The sequence below is a fragment of the Mixophyes fleayi genome, chromosome 2, assembly GCF_038048845.1.
Source record: "Mixophyes fleayi isolate aMixFle1 chromosome 2, aMixFle1.hap1, whole genome shotgun sequence".
Classification (NCBI taxonomy): domain Eukaryota; kingdom Metazoa; phylum Chordata; class Amphibia; order Anura; family Limnodynastidae; genus Mixophyes; species Mixophyes fleayi.
The window spans coordinates 223420079-223442914 of NC_134403.1; the positions used below are offsets into that span (position 1 = coordinate 223420079).

The following is a 22836-nucleotide window of genomic DNA, read 5'->3' on the forward strand; positions in this document are numbered from 1 at the left end:
ATTTCTGACACATGTCGCATTCATATTTGATTGCACACATAGAATTTTCTTGATAAAGGGACCTGCATTCGACATAAAATATTGACTTCTGGGATATTTGCACTAATCAATATTTGTTTTTTTATTTATCTGGGTAATAATAATAATAATAATAATAATAATACTACACTTTAAATGTTTATAAATAAATAAAGCAAAGATAATGGGAGAATGTATCAATGAGTTGAGGCAACAAGCACAAACGTTCATATGGTTAGCTTACAATGCACTTCACTAAAATCATTGGAGAACTCATCATGCTATGACTGTGTCAACTCCATCCAACCTCAAAATACAAATTGTACTATGTGAATGAGCTATTAGAAATTGATGGTAACTTTTTCTCTAAACATCTCATAATTTCTGATATTCTTATATTTGGAGTACAGAAAGAAATAGTTTGTACCCTGCTGCTAACCACCATGAGGATATGCAAATCAAATTTTCCATGTGTGATCAAAAAATCTGGGCATTATATATATATATATATATATATATATATATATATATATATATATATATATATATATATATATATATAAATAAACAAAAACAGATGTAGATCATCTGCACTCTCCATGTACAGACTGGGGTGCAAGAGGGGGTTGCCCACATGGTATAGATAAAAAACAGGGATACTCTGCACTCTCCAAACACATAATTAACGCTGCACTTTTCTATATTAAAAAACAGGGAATGTTAGTTCCACATATTGCAATATATGTTAAGCTGACCAACTCATACCAAAGTCTTCCCATTCTGGCGTGAGTTGGTCAGCTTAACATATATTGCAATATATGGAACATTACATATATATATATATATATATATATATATATATATAAATAAAATATGTTACAAAATCATTTTTAATCAACTTGTTTTCCTAGGTTAGTGGTTTGTTATCATTTTGGCAATGTATATATTTGCATCCCTCAGTATCTCTTGACTGCACATATACTTTTTTTTTTTTTTTTTTTATCTCCGCAGGTCTTTTTTTCATCATGAAACGTTTAACTACTCATCACCTGGATGTTAGCCTCTTTCCACGCTTTTTGGGTCTGTTCCAGAGATGCCGTTCTTCTTCTCCACCCTCTGATGCAACTCCTAAAGGGCAGCTACGTCTTCGATCGCTGCCTGGAGCTTTTGTGTTTGTGGGGGTTTTTATTGTCCTAATAGGTCTAACAGTAGCTGTTATTGGCTATTGGCCTCACAAATCTAACAACCATTTATCATCTATGCCTCCTCCACAGCCCCGACATTCTGTAGAGAGACTGAAACTGATTGGTCCAGTCATAATGGGTTTTGGTCTTTTTGTATTTATTTGTGCTAACACGCTGCTATATGAAAACCGAGACATGGAGACCAGGAGGCTTCTTCAAAGCAGTGTAGTCACACAAACACATGCTGACATTGCTTTATCTGCTACCAATGGGGGAAAAGTGCAAGGACAGAAAACATGGAGAGACAGTTCTGGGGAGCTGGATAATAGGAGGAACATATTAATTAGGGCACAGCTACTGTGTCCCCCGATTAATGACCTGTCTGTGTCCCTTATGAGCATTCACTCAGACCCTTGTATTTCATCCTTACCACAACTAGGAGACAGGCTCAGAGACAGCGAGGAAAGTGAGAGATGCTATAGCTCTGATGTGAAGTTGAATATGGGAGAGAGAGCAATAAGAGAAGGGGTTCTGGAGATTCCTCATAGAGGGCAAAAGTGTTGCAGTTGGCCAAGACTAAGAGAGGACAGTGGCAACATCAAACTATATGAAGCTACAGAGGAAGAGTTGGAGGGAACCAGGGAGAGCAGTCAAGAGACGGTACCTGAAGTTGCATGACCCCTAACAATTCACAATATGAAACAGTAATGTATTACATTTCCTGAAGTACAGATGGAAAAGAAGCATGCAATGTGGTCTCCTTACCATCAGAAGGGATCAGTCCTTGTATGAAACAATTGTTCCTCCTGCACAGTTGTCAGCAAGTGTCCCTCATTTCCAGGGACAGTCCCAGATTTTTAAGTTTTGTCCATGTTTTTAATATGACCAACTGCCCTGTATAACTCATTTTATGCTGTATACTGAATGTAATTATCATTATGTATTCTTTTTTCTCTGGTACATTTTTTTGAAGAAACATATTTAAAATATAAAAAACATTGCATTATAATGAAGATGAGTAAACATAACATGATGGCGATGGCAGCGCACCAAAGTCTGCATAGACGGAGCCGAGAGTGATGGGCTTACATTGCGCCTCGGTAGCAAAGCATCCCTGGAAATGTTAGCAATATTTTCCTGCTGCTTAGTGATACAGTCTGTTCTTACATTCATTTGGACCCTTTCTTTCAGTGGCTTAGCTGCTAAATGAGTTTTTGAGTTTTTATTGTAACTATAGGGTGGTGGGAAACATGTAGATTTTTTTTATAAAAGGTGGCCCTTGTACATCTGTGCACTTGGATTTACTTAATCAGTTATGTTTTGTATTGTAGAACACATCATTTCTGAAAATGGGCAAAATGTAAAGGGTTGCAACACAAATCATATGTAGATGAATGTGATAACCTATGTGTAAAATTTACTACATAAAGGTCCATTTCTGGATCATTTACAGGCAGTGTCGGACTGGGGCATGAAGGGCCCACCAGGGGAATGCAACGCTAGGGGCCCACCAGAGGGGATGTGGCCAGCCATCATAGAGGCGAGACCAGACACTAGAGGGGGAGTGGTCAGCCCACGAAGGACAGCTAGCACCATAGTGTAGTATATAAAGAATGCAGTGTGTGTATAAAGAGTACACAGTCTTGACCTGCCCCTTAGATTGGGCAGAACAGTCACCAAAAATCGGGATTGTCCCACTAGACCAGGCTTGGCTAACCTGTGGCACTCCAGGTGTTGTGAAACTATAAACCCTAGCATGCTTTGCCAATATATAGCAGCTTATTGCTGGAAGGGTATGCTGGGACTTGTAGTTTCACAACACCTGGATTGCCACAGGTTAGCCAAGCCTGCACTAGACTCAGAACATTTGACAGACTGTCTTACCTGTTCTTGTCACTTTTACCACCTGCTGCTGGTTTCTTTAGTTGCGGCTTGTCTGGATCCTGGAATGTTGGCGGCCCTATTTGGAAAAAATAATGGGTACATTTAGAAAATTTCAACCAGCCCCGGCGTTAAATCAATAGGACCCACAATTAATACTTAACCACCACCTACCACACACACATTACATTGCCACAAGCCTGCTGTGTCGTCACACACACACTATTGTGCTCCTTAATCACCATGCTGTGCCTCCTTATGATCACACTGTGCCTACCATGCTGCTTTTGCTCCCCCCTTCTCCTGCCCCCCTTTAATCACCCTGTGCCATGCTGCTTTGGCCCCCCTTCACACTCTGCCATGCTGATTTGGGCCCCCCTTCACACTCTGTCATGCAGACTTGGCCCCCCATCACACTCTACTATGCTGACCTGGCCCCCCATCACACTCTGCCATGCTGCTTTGGCCACCCCATCACATTCTGCCATGCTGCTTTGGCCCCCCCTTCACACTCTGCCATGCTGCTTTGGGCCCCCCTTCACACTCTGTCATGCTGACCTGGCCCCCCATCACACTCTGCCATGCTGCTTTTGCCCCTCTTCACCTTGTGCCATGCTGCTTTGGCCCTCCCTTCACACTCTGCCATGCTGACCTGGCCCCCTTCACACACTGCCATGCTGACCTGGCCCCCCTTCACACACTGCCATGCTGCTTTTGCCCCTCTTCCATGGCAGTTCACATGCCCCTATACCTCATCTCTCATGGCCTTATTGCACCTCTCTCATGCCCTTATTGCACCTCATCTCTCATGTCCCTCTCCCACAAAATGTCAGGCTGCTCGCTGCTGCAATGCTGCGCGCTTTACTAACCTTATCAGCAATGGCTCCTGCTGCTCCTGCATTCTTCGAGGAGCTCCTCTGGGCTGCAGGACATCTTCAACGTGGGCGGGTCTTCTTCCAAGATGAGTCATGTGACTCATCTACCAATGACTGTCTGTACGGCGCATGTGCAGAGAGCCGCAGTCGCGTCTGGCCTCCCTGCACTTCAATGACATTGCAGTGCTGTCAGTGTCACCTGACCTTGCTGTCACGAACAACGGACCCATGCAGGGGCGTGGCTAACCAGCATCGGGGCTTACCGGTGGATCGCCCGGTTCCCCGGCAGGCCAGTCCGACGCTGTTCAAAGGACTAAACAGGTTTCAGATGCACCCCTCTACCACTCCCCTTAGAATTGTATTTTTCATGCTGTAAATTTATTCAGACAGACCATATTTTTGCATAGCAATATGCATACAACTTTAAATAGGTATTAAAAGTGACTTTTTCAATGTCACAAGGAACTGATTCTGGGATTTTAATTGTGGCTTCGGTATGTATTTCTGTCACTGTCTTACAGCAAATTATGTGAGTGTGTCTCAAAATTATGTGCACCAATTAATTTTAATGTTCTAAAAAGTAAATTGGCAAGTTTATGTTTATTCTATGTGTTACAGATTTGGAATCTGTGGGACTGATTCATCAAGGAACGCAAAGTAAACACAAGTTGCGTTTTTTTTAAAAGCAGATGGAAATTTCATGCATGTATGCCCATATTGCTATACAGGAGGATTTCAAGAAATGTTTCCATTTGAATACGGGTATAAGTACATTCTGGCTATGAGATAGACAGAAATACTGGCGGATATGCACAATGTATATGTGCAATATAAAGTCCCATCAGAGCACATGGGAAAATGTATTAAATACATTAACACTTCTTCTATAATCATTAATATAAAAATACATTAAACATTTTTTTTTTTTTTTTTAGAGCAATTTCTTTAACATGAAATACATATCTGGATGTTCTTAATGTGTACTGTACATAAAATGCATTTTTACAATTTATCAATTGTTGTAACATACATACGTGTCTGTCATCACTAATAATCAGAACTTACACCCAGGGGCAGGGGGGCATCTGTCCCCGAGCCAGTCCCATAGTGGGCTACCTTGAGCTGGGTCACCTGCATTTTTTTTTCTTTAAAATTTTCCTAATAGGCTGTGAGTTGAATCTTGCCCGGGACTTAAATTTGACAGCCCTTCCCTGCTTACACCTACCCTGTAGCTGGTGCAAGTGATACAGCTAAAAATTACATATGATGCCTGAGAGATACCCAGAGCTTGAATCGGACGAATGTGTATGCACTCCACCTCGGCACGTCCTTACTGTACATTTCCTACGTGCATACTCCTCTTACCTGCCCCATTCCACCCTTCAAACCGTAGCCAGTTGGAAGTGTGATTTGTGCTTGGACTTGAATTGCATGCACTTGCTTTCACTAGTGTAAAGTCAGTTTCTGAGCATGCACAGAGCAATTTCTCCCACAATACGGCACGCAACGGGACTTAAGTCCTCAGATGAATCAGGTCCTGTGTGTGCCGATCTTATGTGGTGATTTTCTTTGGTATATTCACTCATTCAGCATTGTTGAAGCTTCAAACTACTTTTTTATTATTATTATTATTATTATTATTATTATTATTATTATTATTATTATATTTTATTTATAAAGCATCAACACATTATTCAGTGATGCTATAGACAACATTGTCCACTGTGTAGCACACAGCTATTTGCAGCCCTGTGAAAAGTAAGCCTAAAAATGGTTTCTTCACCCAGATATTTTATCCTTTTAATAAAATATGTGAGTAAGGAGGTCTCTAAAATTTGTTCTTACCTTCTTTGTTTGCAGCAACTTTTTAGTGCTTACTGGGGACTTTTTCAGTCAATGCGGAACTCAGCTGGCAGCCAGCATTGGGTTGCCATTAGAGATGTTCACTGACCCCCGTGTTCTGGTTTTGGATCTGGATTAACTTTGTGTTTTGGATCCCGATTTTTTTTCTAAAATGCCTATATTTATTTTGCTAAAATCACATATTTTGCCTTTTTTCCCCCCTACATTATTATTAACCTCAATATCACTAATTTCAAGTCATTTGCAGCCAATTTTGACCACCTCACAGGTCACAATATTATTTTCATACACTTTCAAACAAAGACTGCATATTTAGAAGACCAAGCTTGCTGGCAGCCAGCATTGGGTTGCCATTAGAGATGTTCACTGACCCCCGTGTTCTGGTTTTGGATCTGGATTAACTTTGTGTTTTGGATCCCGATTTTTTTCTAAAATCCCTATATTTTTTTTGCTAAAATCACATATTTTGCCTTCCCCCCCCCCCCCACATTATTATTAACCTCAATATCACTAATTTCAAGTCATTTGCAGCCAATTTGGACCACCTCACAGGTCACAATATTATTTTCATACACTTTCAAACAAAGACTGCATATTTAGAAGACCAAGCCTGCCAGACCTATTATTTCTATTTCAACAATGACAATTAGCAATTGAGCTCTCCTGAATGTCACTGAAGACTTTGAAGAACACTGCTACCCCTCCTCTTTCTTTTCTACCTATGACACTGCCCTACTGCACTAGGATTGGGCAAGACCTGTGCAACCCCTTCTGTGTCCCTCTGTGAAATGGCGCTGGATCGCCATGGAGGGCGGTACTTATAGAATCCAAAGCTCGCGAGATTCGATGATGTAACGATGATGTTTTGCCTCGTTTTCAACTCCGAGGGCGCACGAAAGCACCGAACTGGCTCAGCTCGGTACTCGGATCTGCTAAGTTTGGGTGTGTTCGGTTCTCGGGGAACCGAGCCTCAGCACCTCTAGTTGCCATGCGTGTTCCTGCTTAGCAATTTCCACCTTGACCAAGGAAGCTGTTCAGAAAGGAGCTGGAAAGACCATTGAGGAAGGTGAATAAAACTTTTTTTGTAAAGCCCTCTTTATTTACACATTTTATTAAAATAATATGTTATTATAAGACCGTGCACGTGCAGCTGTGATTATGATAAAAATTGGTCATATTGTTAAAAAAACAAGTTACGTTCTTATGAGATGGTGTAGGTTAGCAAATATCTGATATTCAAAGTCTGTTTTTAGCATTCTGTGAAATATTTTGTTACAGAAAAAATATTTCTAGAAACAGACAAATTAAGAAGCATGGCCTGGCTTTCCATGTGGACAGCTGTGTTGTGAGTGAGCTCCCATTTGGTGTTATCCAGTACACCTATCACCTTTTTTGAGGAGAAGTTGTGAAGGCAATTCTGTCAAATTGTACTCCCAGTGTTCACACTTACCTGGCCCATACAAAAACAGCATCTTAAAGACAAACTGACACACTGGAATAGCTGGAGAAGATTAATTGAGTTGAACAATATGGTCGTTACCCTTCTGAAGCTAATATAATTAAAAATATGACACTGGCAACAGTCTCTCAGGTCTACACCACTTCAACTTTTGCCAATGGTATTTGGTTCTTCTGAGGGACCAGTAGACAATCCTACTAAAATGAATATACTGTAGACAAAGGAAATAGCAGCATAATGCAGGATTGCGTTTTAAAAGGCATATGTCACATTTACTTTTTGACTCATGCCGCAGCGGCGACCCTGCTGGCATCCTCAGACATACTAACCTGCGTATTACTGGCTATTTTGACCTCACATAGAATTTGATGGCAGATAAGAACCACATGGTCCAATCTCATGTGCCCATTTTTATTCCCAAAAACTTCAAGCCAAATATGATCTTTACTGCATTATCAGATAAAGAATAGACTTTTTTTTTTATTTATCCTAATCAAGCTTAAATCCCCCCACCATATTAGCTTATACCACCTCTGCTGGAAGACCTATTGTCTACCCTTTCAGTCCAGTAATTCTCTTTCAATTTTCCGCTAAACCTGCCACACTCTAGTCTTAGTGCATGTCTTCTTGTTTCAATACTTTTCCTCCTCTGTAGAATGCTTTCTTTCTATGCCTTGTTAAAACCCTTGATATCATGTCCCCTCTCCTCCTTGTTTATCTGCTCAAAGATGCATTAGCCTTCCTTGGTAAGTTTTTTGGTGTAGCTCATGTACAATTTCAGTAACCTACAATCTCTAATTTATTTATGCCCTTCTGGAGATATGACCTCCTGATCTGAAAACTGTATTCTAGTTGTGGCTACACCAATGACCTATATGGTATCATCTCCGCCTTTCACTTTCTGGTAAATGTTCTTCCTATGCAACCTAGCCTCCAAATGGCTGTGACCATTTGTTCTATTGTCTGCCAAGGTTTATGGAACTGGAAATAAGGAATCCTACATCCCATTCCTCCTTAGTGTCATTTGTACTATTAAGACTATATTCTGCCTTGGATTTATGAAACCCAAGTACATGATTTTGCATTTTTTACTTCATACATTCCCTTCAATGCCAATAGTAATGTGACCAATACATATACTAAAGAGGATTGATCTAAGTACGTACCATTGTGGTACTTCACTGGTATCCTGTCCCACTATTGAATGCATTCCATTTACTCCAACTCTCTAATATCTTTCCTTCACCCAATATGGAATCCATTCCACCACCTTTAAATCTAACCCCAAAGTCAGTCTCACTGGTCTGTAGTTGGCAGCTTCTTCTCAACGTTCAATTTTGTGAATCAGGACTACACCTGCACATTTTTAGTCATCTGGAACTTTTCCTGCTAATAGTGACTGGTTCAATAATTCATTTAATGGAATAAACAGCATCCTATAAGCTCTATTTGTATTCTTGTATACATCCCATCTGGGACCGAATTGTTTACTTTCAGTTTTGAGAGTTCCTCAGGATACTCTCCTCTATAAATTGACTCATGCCTTCTTTCTTTGCATCAGTATTCTTGTCACTTAACAGAGGTCCCTTGCCTTCTTCTTCAACTGTAAACATTAAACATATATACTTCATCATCATTAACATTTATTTATACAGCGCCAACAGATTTCGTAGTGCTTTACAATTGGGAACAAACCATAATAAAACAATACTGGGTGATACATACAGAGAGGTAAGAGGTCCCTGCTGCAAGCTTATAATCTATGGGACAATGGTTTGATTCACAAGGGTAAGTGCTACATCATATTGAATATTTGTCCAGCTAAACTGCAAAGGTTACAAAGTATTTAGTGGGCTGTATGCTCAGTCACACAACTATGTTGGTCAGAGAGTTGTTGTCTTGTGTTAGATGTGTTGAGGGTGATAATAGGGTAACCTAGGGTGATTAAGAGGGTGGTAGAGGAATACTATAAGCTTGTCTGAAGAGGTGGGTTTTCAGAGAACGCTTGAAAGTTTGAAGACTAGAGGAAAGTCTTGTGGTGCGAGGGAGTGAATTCCATAAAGTGGGTGCAGCCCAAAGAAGTCCTGTAACCGAGAATGGGAGGAAGTGATGAGATGATCTTCTACATGCTTGTCTCTCACCACTAGACTTTCTCTCGACATCTTTAGTCTTCTCTTCCATTTGTTTTTCTCTGCTCACATATATATCAAAAAAAGTTTTGTCCCCTTTACATACTGACTGTGCCATTTTTTCGCAGCCTGAAGTTTTGCACTTCTGATTTCTTTTTTGTCAAGTCTTTTTTTTATCATACTGCAATAGCCCAAAAATCCAGAGAAAACAGCTGCTTTCGCCAGGGAATGGCTTACAAGTCTTCTCTTAATTTATATATTTTTTTCCCAACTGTTCCTGCATTCCATTTAAATGCTGCCACTGTGCTAGAGAACCACTTACATCTTTTCCCTTATCTACAAAGTCAGACTCTTAAAATTTTGTGTGGTATGTGCCATCCCCTGTGTTTATACTAAACCACACTGATAGATAAGATAACCACTGGAACCCGCATTTTCACCCAGACTAACCTCTGACTCCCTGTCACCATTTGTAAATATTATGAGATTGCTTAATTGCGAACCTCTTATGATTTTATCACATATACTGATAACTACCACTTCTATAGAAATGCTCTGGACACTGCTAAACAAACCTACTTCCAATCTCTCATCTATGCTCAGGCTTCTAACCCCAAACGCCTCTTTAACACATTTAAATCTCTTCTGAGTCCTCCTGCCCCAAATCCTCCAACTGCCATCAGTGCACAGGATCTTGCTTACTATTTCAAGGACAAAATTGATAAGATCAGACTTGAAATGATATCATCTCCCTTGACAAGCAATCAGCTCAATTCCTTTGTAGCACCCTCTGACACTCTCTCTTCATTTGATCCCACAAATGAAGAAGAAGTTTCTAATTTCTTCTAATCTTCCTACTCTACCTCCTGTCCTCTTGATCCCATTCCCTCACAAATTGGTATGTCCCTGTCTCCTGTGCTCATTCCCCCTCTAACTAAAATCTGTAATCTATCTCTTTCTACTGGTATTTTTCCATCACTATTCAAGCATGCAGTGATTACTCCCATTTTAAAACAACAGAATTCTGACCCTAACTCTCTCGTACATTACCGCCCCATCTCCCAGCTCCCATGCCCCTCCAAGCTTCTCGAGAGAATTGCCTACACTCGCCTCACACACTTTCTTACAGCAAACAACCTATTGGATCCTCTTCAGTCAGGCTTTCACTCACAACACTCCACAGAGACTGCGCTGACCAAGGTTGTCAATGATTTGATCACAGCAAAAAATAATAACCATTACTCTCTTCCAATTCTCCTGGATCTCTCTGCTGCATTTGACACTGTTGACCACTCTCTCCTCATACAAACTCTACAATCCCTAGGTCTTGAAGGCACTGTCCTATCCTGGTGCTCATCCTACCTATCTAATCGCTCTTTCAGTGTTAATTTCTCTGGATCCACCTCTGCTCCACTTCCTTTATCAGTTGGAGTACCACAAGACTCAGTTCTAGGTCTTCTGCTATTCTCTATACCACTTCTCTTGGAAAACTAATAAGCTTCTTTGGATTTCAGTATCATCTCTATGCGGATGATACACAAATCTATCTATCCTCTCCTGATCTTTCATCATCTGTGTTGTCTGGCGTTACTGACTGTCTCTCTGCCATTTTATCTTGGATGTCTTCTCGCCAACTCAAACTCAATCTTTGAAAAACTGAATTAATAATATTCCCACCCAAAAACAGAAGTTTCCTGCCTGACATTTCTATTTCTGTTGATAACATTACCATAAATCTCACCCCGCAAGCTCGTTGCCTAGGTGTAATCCTTGACTCACAACTGTCGTTTTATTTCCCACATCAACTCTATATCTAAATCATTTTACATGCAGCTAAAGAATATTTCCAGAATACGCACATATCTGACACAAGAATCCGCAAAAACATTAATTCATGCACTTATCATCTCCCGCATCGATTATTGCAATTCCGTCCTTACTGGTCTTCCCAAAGTCAGACTTGAACCCCTACAATCTATTTTGCATGCAGCAGCTAGATTGATTTTCCTTGCAAACCGTTATTCCTCTACTGAGCCAGTCTGTCAGTCTCTAGATTGGCTGCCTGTATTTCAACAAATCCAATATAAAACTCTTCTACTAACATATAAGGCCATCAACAAAATTGCACCAACATACATTTCCTCACTTGTCTCAAAACTTGACCCTCAAATATCTCCCAACTCGACACTTACGTTCTGCACAAGATCTACGTCTCTCCTCCACTCTCATCACATCCTCCCATTCTCGGTTACAGGATTTTTTCTGGGCTGCACCCACTTTGTGGAATTCCCTACCTCGCACAGTATGACTTTCCTCTAGTCTTCAAACCTTCAAGCGTTCAATGAAAACCCACCTCTTCAGACAAGGTTATGATATTCCTCATCCACCATCTTAATTTCCCTAGATTACCCTATCACCATCCTCTACACAGCTAATGCAAGACAACAACCCTCTGACCAACATTGCCACACACACAGCCCACTCAATACTTTTACCTTTGCATTCTAGCTGGTCCGATGTGCAATATGATGTAGCACATGCCCTTGTGTTTCAAACTCCCATTGTCCTATAGATTGTAAGCTTGCGAGCAGGGTTCTCTTACCTCTCTGTCTGTATGTATTACCCAGTATTGTCTTATTAATGTTTGTTCCCAATTGTAAAACGCTACAGAATCTGCTGGCGCTATATAAATAAATGTTGATGATGATGATGATGAACAGGCTCTTTGTGATGGAGTGGGTCTTATAGAAAAGGCCACTCCACCACCTCATCTTTCTATTCTGTCCTTTCTACATAAAGTGCACAATTTTTAGAATGTCATTACATTAGATTTGGAATTTTATTTCCTAAGCAATGAGCATACAAGCAAATATGGATATAATCTTTCGATGAGTTACGGTGGCATAAACATATTCGCCTAATTGAGGATATGGTGCCTCCCCTTTCATTAGATCAGGGGTCGGCAACCCTCGGCACTCGTGTCAGATGTGGCACGCGGACCACTTTGTTTGGCATGCCGGCGCTGCAGCTGTCTCACTAAAGCAGCCAATGATGGCCGAAACAGCTGCTTTACTGAAGCAACTCCCGGGTTTCTGGAGAGGAAGATGCGTGTCTCCAAAGGTACGTAAGAGCGGTACTAAAAATGGAGGGGCACATCTATGTGGCATACTGTGAATATGGGGGGGCAATTGTGGCATACAATGAATATGGAGGAGGGCAACTGTGGCACATTATCAATAGGAGGGACAACTATGTGGCATACTATGAATTGGGGGCGCAGCTATGTTTCATAGTATGAAATGTGGGTACAACTATAAGGCATGATGTAAACTTGGGCACTACTGTGTGGCATGACATTCATTTGCTGGTCCCATCACTGTTAATATGATATTAGCATCATAAAATGAGACGTATATAATATATATATATATATACATATATATATATATATATATATATATATATATATATGTGACTGGATCACTTATAAGTAACTTATGGTATAAATTTATTTAAAGGAAATAGCGCAGGGCGCTTATATATATAATTGCGAATGCACTTATGTTTTAATATTGTGTATATTTTGGTAAGGGAAATCTTTATTTCAGCGACCAGGGAAGAAACTTGTTTGTTTTAACCTTGCTAGAGGAAATGCTTTATTTCCGATGTATATATCTGATACAATAAGCCTTTGTTTAGGAAGTCTTTTGTATATCTTGGTTTAAGGAAATGCCTTGTTAGGGGTTTTGCAACTTTTCTTGTGGAATTCTTTTTTGGAGGAAATGTGTATTCTGCAACTGTTGAAAGAAAGCACCCATGCTAATCTCATGTTAATTAGACCTTTTGATGTGAGTGTCCAATACCCCTTAAGGGAAAGGAAGGGGTAATTAGACTTGCTGTCAGATGTGCACTGTGTCCAAAATAAGGAGCAGGAAATCACAGCAAGGTTTTAGCATATCACAGATAAATGTAAATATTGTTAGCTTTGCATTGCATGTAAATCCATGTTTGAGTAAACAAATTGCATCCTGATTCTAAAAATAGCCTGTGAGGCTGTGTCTAAAACTGTATAAAACGAGAGCCCTTGTACACTGAAATGTATAATTTTGATGTTCCATCTGACCAGACCACTGATACCTTTAATCAGTGGAACACTTGAGCAAAATAAATATCACTCTCTGCTTCAAGACCCTGCTTCACAACTTCTTCAATATTGCTGAAAATCCTGTGATTTTCAGATCAGATTAGACCCAAATCTAATCCGTTTCTGGCTGTCTGAGGTTTGGACCCAGCTCCAAGTACCACCGCTCTGCCCGCTACCCAGCAGCTCTGGCCAGTGTGATAGGGCAGGGGAAATCCATCCACAGCACCCTGACCCATAGTAAGCGGTCAGGGGTACCAGCCCAAGTGTACCACCATGGGAGTACAGTAGCAGGGACAGTTACCCAGAAGGAACGTGGTTCTGGATGCCATAAAGGAGTTTATTGGTGGTAGCAGGCTCCTCCTACTGCAGCAGGAGGGGCTTATTCGGAATAACAAAAGGTTACGTGGCAAAGTAAGTCCAGCTAGTTCCTGGGAACAGTTACCTGTCTGTTGTTGCTGGCAACAACAGACAGGGTGGCATAGGCAGTCCATCCTTTCACACTTGGATACAAGGCTATGTGTAATTTTTAACAAAACAGGGTAGGAGGGTGGGGTTTATATTTGTATTGTAGTACAATACAGCACCGCGGTTGCTGTACAGTACAGTGCTGCTGTGTATGGGCAATCTTTAGTGCCCGTTCGTTCGCGGAGGGGTTTTCTGGAGAACCAGAAACCCCCCCTGCGTGCGCCCTTGCACTTTATAGTTCTTTTCCTATCTCTAAGGGAGCAAAATACATTGCACAATATCCGAATATTCATCTGTATATTGTTTGGGGCTATTAAGTTTATTTTATTGCTTACCAATTGTCCAATGTGATTATTGTGTTTCCCATGCACAAAGATATTTAATTGCAAAATATAGCAGGATTTACAGCAAGCCATCATAATGCATAAAAGATATTACAATAAAGCAGGAAAGTATAAAAATACTGAATACATTATGGTTTACTTCATCCAATTATTTCTCTTTCACATGCCATCCTTTGATAGTACACAAAATTATCACCTTAAATTTTTTATTGCAGGATCACAGTAGTATGTTTAATTTTTCTGTAATGTATATCCCCCTTACGTATGACCACACTGTCTGTGGATATGAGTCAGGTTACCATAAAGGAGAGTCAAAATTCTAGAAACCATTTTCTTTTCCTATGGAACACATACCTTTGGAGCTCAGAGTTAACCTTTTGTATGTCCTTTAACCACATATGTAATACATTATTTGAAACGATACAAGGTAAGATAAAATAGGTAACATCAAGCTAGAATATTCTACTAAAGTTCTTCATGCCTAGCATGTTCATCTATCCAAAGCATGTCTGGTAGCTTATATGACATTTAAATAATACATTTTTACCAATAACATCATCCTATGTCTGTTAACATAATCTCATTTATGATCGCCTTCAACATTTGTAGTTAAGTACACTCTTTATAATATCAACAGGTTTTTCATCAACATTTGTGAGGCGGGCTATTGTTTGTTCATTCTGTCCAGTCCCCTAATACTCAAGTTTCTTTGTACGTGAAACATTGATCGCCCTGACGCATATTGAGAGACTTCAAGCTAAGGGACCTAGCTGTATTAACTTTACCCAACTGGCCTCCCTCCCCATAATTCGGGTACCTCAGAAATATTTAGTGGAAAGAGAGCTAGTCCTTAATATAATCTCTGAGGCACGTGAGAGCACACCCAGCACTCAGTTTGGTCTAAAACTTTCCCCACAATAGAGTGATAATCATTCTCATAGACGTCCGCTCAAGGCCAAATTAATACTGGACTGGCAACGCTGGATGCACCTCTCTTCAACTATGGGGTCAAAGTACTTACAGACACAATACTCCTCAGACAATAGCCCCTCACACTGTCTCCGAGCTCGAAGGTTACAAATTTTTCTTTTACCCCTGAATTATAATGTAATTGGCTGAACCGATTGTGCTAACAACTTCTCCTTCATTCCCACCTGTGACAGGATGGACCGCCTATGCCACCCTGTCTGTTGTTGCTGGGAACCTGCTGGGCTTACTTTGCCACCGTTCCCTTTCGTTATCCCAAATGCGCCCTCTAATCGCAGTAGGAGGGGCTTACAAATGCTGCCACTACTGGACTCCTTAACAGCATCCAGTACCGGGTTCCTTCTGGGTTACTGTCACTGATAGAGTACCCCCTCGCTGGTACACCTGGGCTGGTACCCCTGTTTGCTTAATATGGATCAGGGTTGCTGGGGATGGATCCCCCCTGGCCTATCACAATGGCCAGAGCTGCTGGGTAGTGAGCAGAGTGGTGGTGAAGGGAAGCTGGGTCCAATCCTCAGACAGACAGAAACGGATTACATTTTGAGTCTAATCTGTAGGTCACAGCATTTTCAGCATGGAAGACGCTTTCAGGCAGGTCTTTGCAGCAAGTTTATTTGCAGTCACACTGATTGAAGGTACCAGAGATCAGGTCAGATGGATCAAGAATGATGATACATTTCAGTGTACAAGGTCTCTCTTTTTATATAGTTTGGCCACAGCCTCACATGGTAAGCCAGCCTCCTGAGTTCACTCATGAACGGTGTCCCTTAATCAGTTAGGATCTCACTAGGGAACCCTGTTCTTCTAAATACTCCTAGCAGCGCGTCTGCTACCTCTTCCGCAGTTATGGAGGACAGAGCTACAGCCTCTGGATACCAGGTAGCATAGTCCACCACAGTGAGGATGTGTCTCTTCCCTGATCTACTGGGCACAGGCAGGGCCAGATTAAGAGAATAGAGGCCCCCGGGCTAATGGAGAAACCCCCCGCCACACAAGCGCTTACCTCCGACTTTTCTTCTCTGTTCTTCCATCACTCACGCCCTGCCGTAGTCCTTCCGCGGTGCGCAGTAATCTTCTTACTGAGGAGATCTCAAGGCAGGGCCACCGAGAGGGGGGGGGGGCGGGTACTAATTGCCCGGGCATGCCAGGGGGCCCGCCGGGCCCTCACTCTTCACTTTTTTTTATTTCCTTTTTTTTTTTTTAAATTGCTTTTCCCTTTTTTTTTTTTTTGCCGCCCGATGGGTGTGGGGGTCCAGCGGTATGGTGGTTCGGGGCTCCGCCCATTTGTTGGTGGGGGAAGCAGGGTGTAAAAAAAAAAAAAGATACTCACGTGATCGCGGCGCCGGCGTCCCTCCTCTTTCCTCTCTGCTTTGTTTACACTGACTGCCGGGCGTGATGTCATCAAGTCACGTCTGACAGTCAGTGAGGAGCAGCGCAGAGAGTACCAAGATAGAAGACAGAAGAGAGGAAAACAGCTAATACAAATGTAAGTAAAAAAAAAAGGGAGAAACAGTGTGAGGAACAACGGGGAGAGAGAGGCACAGTATGAAGAAAAAGGGGGAGAGAGAGAGAGGCACAGTTTGAGGTAAAAAGGGGGGGAGAGAGAGGCACAGTTTGAGGTAAAAAGGGGGGGAGAGAGAGGCACAGTTTGAAGAAAAAAGGGGGAGGGAGAGAGTCACAGTTTGAGGAAAAAAGGGGGTGAGAGAGAGGCACAATTTGAGGAAAAAAGGGGGAGAGAGAGAGAGGCACAGTTTGAAGGGAAAAAAGGGGGAGAGAGAGAGGCACAGTTTTAGGAAAAAAGGGGGAGAGAGAGGCACAGTATGAGGGGAAAAAGGGGGTGAGAGAGAGGCACAGTTTGAGGGAAAAAAGGGGGAGAGAGAGAGAGAGAGGCACGGTTTGAGGAAAAAGGGGGAGAGAGGCACAGTTTGAGGAAAAAAGGGGGAGAGAGAGCGAGAGGCACGGTTTGAGGAAAAAGGGGGAGAGAGAGAGGCACAGTATGAGGAAAAAGGGGGAGAGAGAGAGAGAGGCACAGTATGAGGGAAAAAAGGGGGGGCAGCAGAAAGGCATGGAGTGATGGAGAGGGGGGACAGGATGGCACAGTGATGGAGAGCGGGGGCAGCATGGCACAGTGATGGAGAGGGGGGTGCAGGATGGCACAGTTATGGAGAGCGGGGGCAGCATGGCACAGTGATGGAGAGCGGGGGCAGCATGGCACAATGATGGAGAGGGGGGTGCAGGATGGCACAGTGATGGAGAGCAGGGGCAGCATGGCACAGTGATGGAGAGGGGGGTGCAGGATGGCACAGTAATGGAGAGCGGGGGCAGCATGGCACAGTGATGAAGGAGAGGGGGGCAGGATGGCACAGTGTAATGAAGCCGGGCACAGTGTGATGAAGTCGGGGGGGAGCAGCATGGTACAGGGTGATGATGGGGGGGCCAGGTGATGGGGAAAAGCAGCATAGAGGGCGCAGTGTGATCATAATGGGGCACAACATGGTGACGAAGGGGCACAGTAATGTGTATGTGATGGCACAGGGGGCTTGTGGCAACGTAATGTGAGGTGGGTGGTGGCTAATTAATGAGTGAAATTTTGTTTGTGGGGTAATGGTTGGGCAATTTTATAGTGCAGATTATTAATTTAAGATGGGGTGGTTTGGGGCTACTGAATCTGGGGGAGAATGAGGTCTCTTTATTAAATGTGCCTATGAATTATTTAATGTCAGTGATGGTTGCGGGAAATAGGTATATTTCTGAAATGTAAATACTATTAATTTATTGCTGTGGCTGTTTGTAGGGAGGGAAATAGGTTTGTTTATTAAATGTGAATACTATTATTTTAATGTTGGGGCTGGAGAAAGGCCTAATTATTAATCGTGGGTGCTACTGATTTAACGCCGGGGCTGGCTGTAATTTTCTAAATGTACCCATTTTTTATTTCCAAATAGGGCTCCCAACATTCCAGGATCCAGACAAGCCGCAACTAAAAAAACCTGCAGCCACAGGTGTTGAATGTGAGAATAACATGTAGGAGAAAGCAAGAGAGTGTGTGAAATGTTGTGATTCTAGTGGGACAATCCCAATTTTTGGTGACCGTTCAGTGGTGTACACAACAATGCAAGTTTTTTTTCTGTAAGAGGGTTTCCTGGGCACGCTAAGTGATTCATAGCCACGCCCCAAATTGTTCGACCATGCCCACATTTTTCGTGGGTGTGGTCATACATATTTTTTCTGCCGCAAAAATATTTTTTTTTGTGCTGCACAAACAGTACTTGGACGTGTAAATGTAAGCGGTGGCACAAAATTCTTTTAATTCTCAACTATAAGGGTGGCCCTGTGAAGTTGTTGTATCGGGCCCTGAATTCCTCTTGGCAGCCCTGTCTGTAGGGAACAGGATTTTCATCATGGAAAATGTTTTCAAGCAGGTCATTGAAGGTCGCAAGGTGTACAAGGTCTCTCCTTCTATACAGTTTGGACACAGCATCACAGGGTAAGCCATCATCATCATCATCATCAACATTTATTTATATAGCGCCAGCAAATTCCGTAGCGCTTTACAATTGGGAACAAACATTAATAAGACAATACTGGGTAATACATACAGACAGAGAGGTAAGAGAACCCTGCTCGAAAGCTTACAATCTATAGGACAATGGGAGTTAGAAACACAAGGGCATGTGCTACATCATATTGCACAATGGACCAGCCAGACTGCAAAGGTAAAAGTACTGAGTGGGCTGTGTGTGTTGCAATGTTGGTCAGAAGGTTGTTGTCTTGCATTAGCAGTGTAGAGGATGGCAATAGGGTAATCTAGGGAAATTAAGATGATGGTTGAGGAATATCATAACCTTGTCTGAAGAGGTGGGTTTTCAGTGAACGCTTGAAGGTTTGAAGACTAGAGGAAAGTCTTACTGTGCGAGGGAGGGAATTCCACAAAGTAGGTGCAGCCCGGAAAAAATCCTGTAACCGAGAATGGGAGGATGTGATGAGAGTTGAGGAGAGACGTAGATCTTGTGCAGAACGGAGGTGTCGAGTAGGGAGATATTTCGAGACAAGTGAGGAAATGTATGTCGGTGCAATTTTGTTGATGGCCTTGTATGTTAGTAGAAGAATTTTATATTGGATTCGTTGAAATACAGGCAGCCAATGTAGAGACTGACAGAGTGGCTCAGCAGAGAAATAACGGTTTGTAAGGAAAATCAATCTAGCCACTGCATGCAAAATAGATTGTAGGGGTTCAAGTCTGACTTTGGGAAGACCAGTAAGGAGGGAATTGCAATAGTCGATGCGGGAGATGATAAGTGCATGAATTAATGTTTTTGCGGTGTCTTGTGTCAGATATGTGCGTATTCTGGAAATATTCTTTAGCTGCATGTAAAATGATTTAGATATAGAGTTGATGTGGGAAATAAAACGACAGTTGTGAGTCAAGGATTACACCTAGGCAACGAGCTTGCGGGGTGGGATTTATGGTCATATTATCGACAGAAATAGAAATGTCAGGCAGGAAGCTTCTGTTCTTGGGTGGGAATATTATTAATTCAGTTTTTGAAAGATTGAGTTTGAGTTGGCGAGAAGACATCCAAGATGAAATGGCAGATAGACAGTCAGCAACGCGAGACAACACAGATGGTGAAAGATCAGGAGAGGATAGATAAATTTGTGTATCATCCGCATAGAGATGATACTGAAATCCAAAGGAGCTTATTAGTTTTCCAAGAGAAGTGGTGTAGATAGAGAATAGCAGAGGACCTAGGACTGAGCCTTGTGGAACTCCAACTGATAAAGGAAGTGGAGCAGAGGTGGATCCAGAGAAATTAACACTGAAAGAGCGATTAGATAGGTAGGATGAGTACCAGGATAGGACAGTGCCTTCAAGACCTAGGGATTGCAGCGTTTGTATGAGGAGAGAGTGGTCAACAGTGTCAAATGCAGCAGAGAGATCCAGGAGAATTAGAAGAGAGTATTGGGTATTATTTTTTGCAGTGATCAAATCATTGACAACTTTGGTCAGCGCAGTCTCTGTGGAGTGTTGAGAGCGAAAGCCTGACTGAAGAGGATCCAATAAGTTGATTTGCTGTAAGAAAGTGTGTGAGGCGTGTGTAGGCAATTCTCTCGAGAAGCTTGGAGGGGCATGGGAGCTGGGAGATGGGGCGGTAATTTATGAGAGCGTTAGGGTCAGAATTCTGTTTTTTTAAAATGGGAGTAATCACTGCATGCTTGAATATAGATGGAAAAATACCAGTAGAAAGAGATAGATTACAGATTTTAGTTAGAGGGGGAATGAGCACAGGAGACAGGGACATACCAATTTGTGAGGGAATGGGATCAAGAGGACAGGAGGTAGAGTAGGAAGATGAGAAGAGAGTAGAAACTTCCTCTTCATTTGTGGGATCAAATGAAGAGAGAGTGTCAGAGGGTGCTACAAAGGAATTGAGCAGATTGCTTGTCAAGGAAGATACCATTTCAAGCCTGATCTTATCTATTTTGTCCTTGAAATAGGAAGCAAGATCCTGTGCACTGATGTTAGTTGGAGGATTTGGGACGGGAGGATTCAGAAGAGAGTTAAATGTGTTAAAGAGGCGTTTGGGGTTAGAAGCCTGAGCATAGATGAGAGATCGGTAGTATGCTTGTTTAGCAGTGTCCAGAGCATTTCTGTAGGAGTGGTAGATATCAGTATATGTGATGAAATCATTAGAGGCACAAGATTTACGCCAGTGACGTTCTGCTTTACGAGAAAGTTTTTGTAGAGTTCGTGTTACTGTAGTGTGCCACGGTTGGCAACGAATTCTACGCGAAGTATGTAGTGTCGCTGGAGCCACTTGATCCAGAGCAGTTGCTAGGGTTTGATGAAAATGGGGTACTGCCCGATCAGGGGAGGAGAATGTAGAAATTGGGGAGAGAAAGTGTTGGAGAGAGGTGGAAAACTGTTGAAAATCAATAGCGTTGATATTCCTGCGGGTACGAGGAGGCTTGGAAGAGTTTGACACCATGGAGGGTAAAGAACTGGGGGTGAGCGCATAGCTAATAAGGTGATGATCCGAGAGGGGGAAAGGAGTGTTAAGGAAATTAGAAACTGAGCATAGTCTAGAGAAAACAAGATCAAGACAGTGGCCATCCTGATGAGTAGCAGACTCAATCCACTGGGAGAGGTCAAGTGAGGAGGTTAGAGAGAGTAGTTTGGAAGCAGCATTGGAACGTGGATTAGAAATAGGGATGTTGAAATCACCCATGATGATGGTGGGGATATCAGTAGATAAGAAGTGAAGGAGCCATGCAGAGAAGTGTTCAAGAAATTGTTGGTGTGGACCAGGGGGGCGATAGATGACAGCAACACGCATAGAGAATGGGTTAAAATCCTAACAGCATGTACTTCAAAAGATGTGAATGTGAGTGAAGGGATACTTGGTAGAACTGTGAATGTGCACTGTGGGGAGAGAAGTAGTCCAACCCCCCCTCCTTGTCTGCCTCCTGGTCTGGGGGTGTGGGTGAAATGGAGATCACCATGTGTAAGGGCTGCAGGTGAGGCAGTGTCTGAATGCGTGAGCCATGTTTCTGTTATTGCTAGAAGGTTGAGGTTGTATGAGAGGAAGAGATCATGTACGGAGGTAAGTTTGTTATAAACAGAGCGTGCATTCCAAAGGGCACATCTAAAGGACTTTGGAAGAGAGAGGAGACAGGTGATGTGTTTGAGGTTTGCCAGATTTCTGTAGTGATCAGATATATGTGTGTGGGAGAAGTGAGGGGGACCTGGATTAGGTGATATATCACCAGCTAATAGAAGCAGGGAGGAAGAAAGGTAGGAAAGATGATTGTAAGATGTGTGTCCTTTTAGTTTCTGGCGGCAGGGTGAGGCTGTTAAAGTTATTGAATTTAAATAGCAAAAGAGTTTGTGAGTGTTCACTAGAGGTGAGTGAAGTAATGAAGGGGCAATGTGGACAGAGGTGTGTGTTGCAGGATGGGTGAGGGATGATATAGTCCTAAAGATAATGCCATGAAAAGAGAGAAAGAAAAATATTTTGGCAAGCATTGGGACTAGTAGTCAAATAGCAAAAATGAGGAATTAAAGGAATTGCCTAATTGCAATGTCCAGTGTAATCAGATAAGTAGTGTAGAGCTAGGCTGCAGCAAATGTAGTGTATTCCTGGATGTCTGGATAGTATAAAGTAATGATGTGGGGAGCCATGTGGGTGAGTGGGTGGAAGTGTTGAATGGAGAGTAATAAAGAGCAGGTAATTGAGTAGCTGAGATTTTGCAGACACATGAGAGACGAGATTGGTTGAAAGACAGTATAATTTCTTCCTACTTGTAAAGGGAGACAAAGCTTAAATAGAAATAAAGTACAGTGGTGAGATAGGGGACAGAAATAACTGTAGCATGGTAGGGAGTGGTTGAGCAAGTAGTACAGCAGTCTGATTAAACAGAGTGGATTTTGCATTGAAAACAAACTGACAAATAGAACAAACTTTCATGAGATGAGAGGAAAATGA

General features: G+C 42.2%; 1 long non-coding RNA gene across 2 annotated transcripts in view; it reads left to right on the forward strand.

Moving 5' to 3' along the window:
• The window catches only part of LOC142140303 (uncharacterized), a 38592-nt gene extending 36126 nt beyond the window's left edge, over window positions 1-2466 (forward strand). For both annotated transcript variants that reach the window (XR_012688388.1, XR_012688389.1), the window contains one exon: window positions 1030-2466. This is a non-coding gene — a long non-coding RNA (uncharacterized LOC142140303). The remainder of the gene's footprint in view (window positions 1-1029) is intronic.
• The last annotated feature ends 20370 nt before the right edge of the window (window positions 2467-22836 follow it).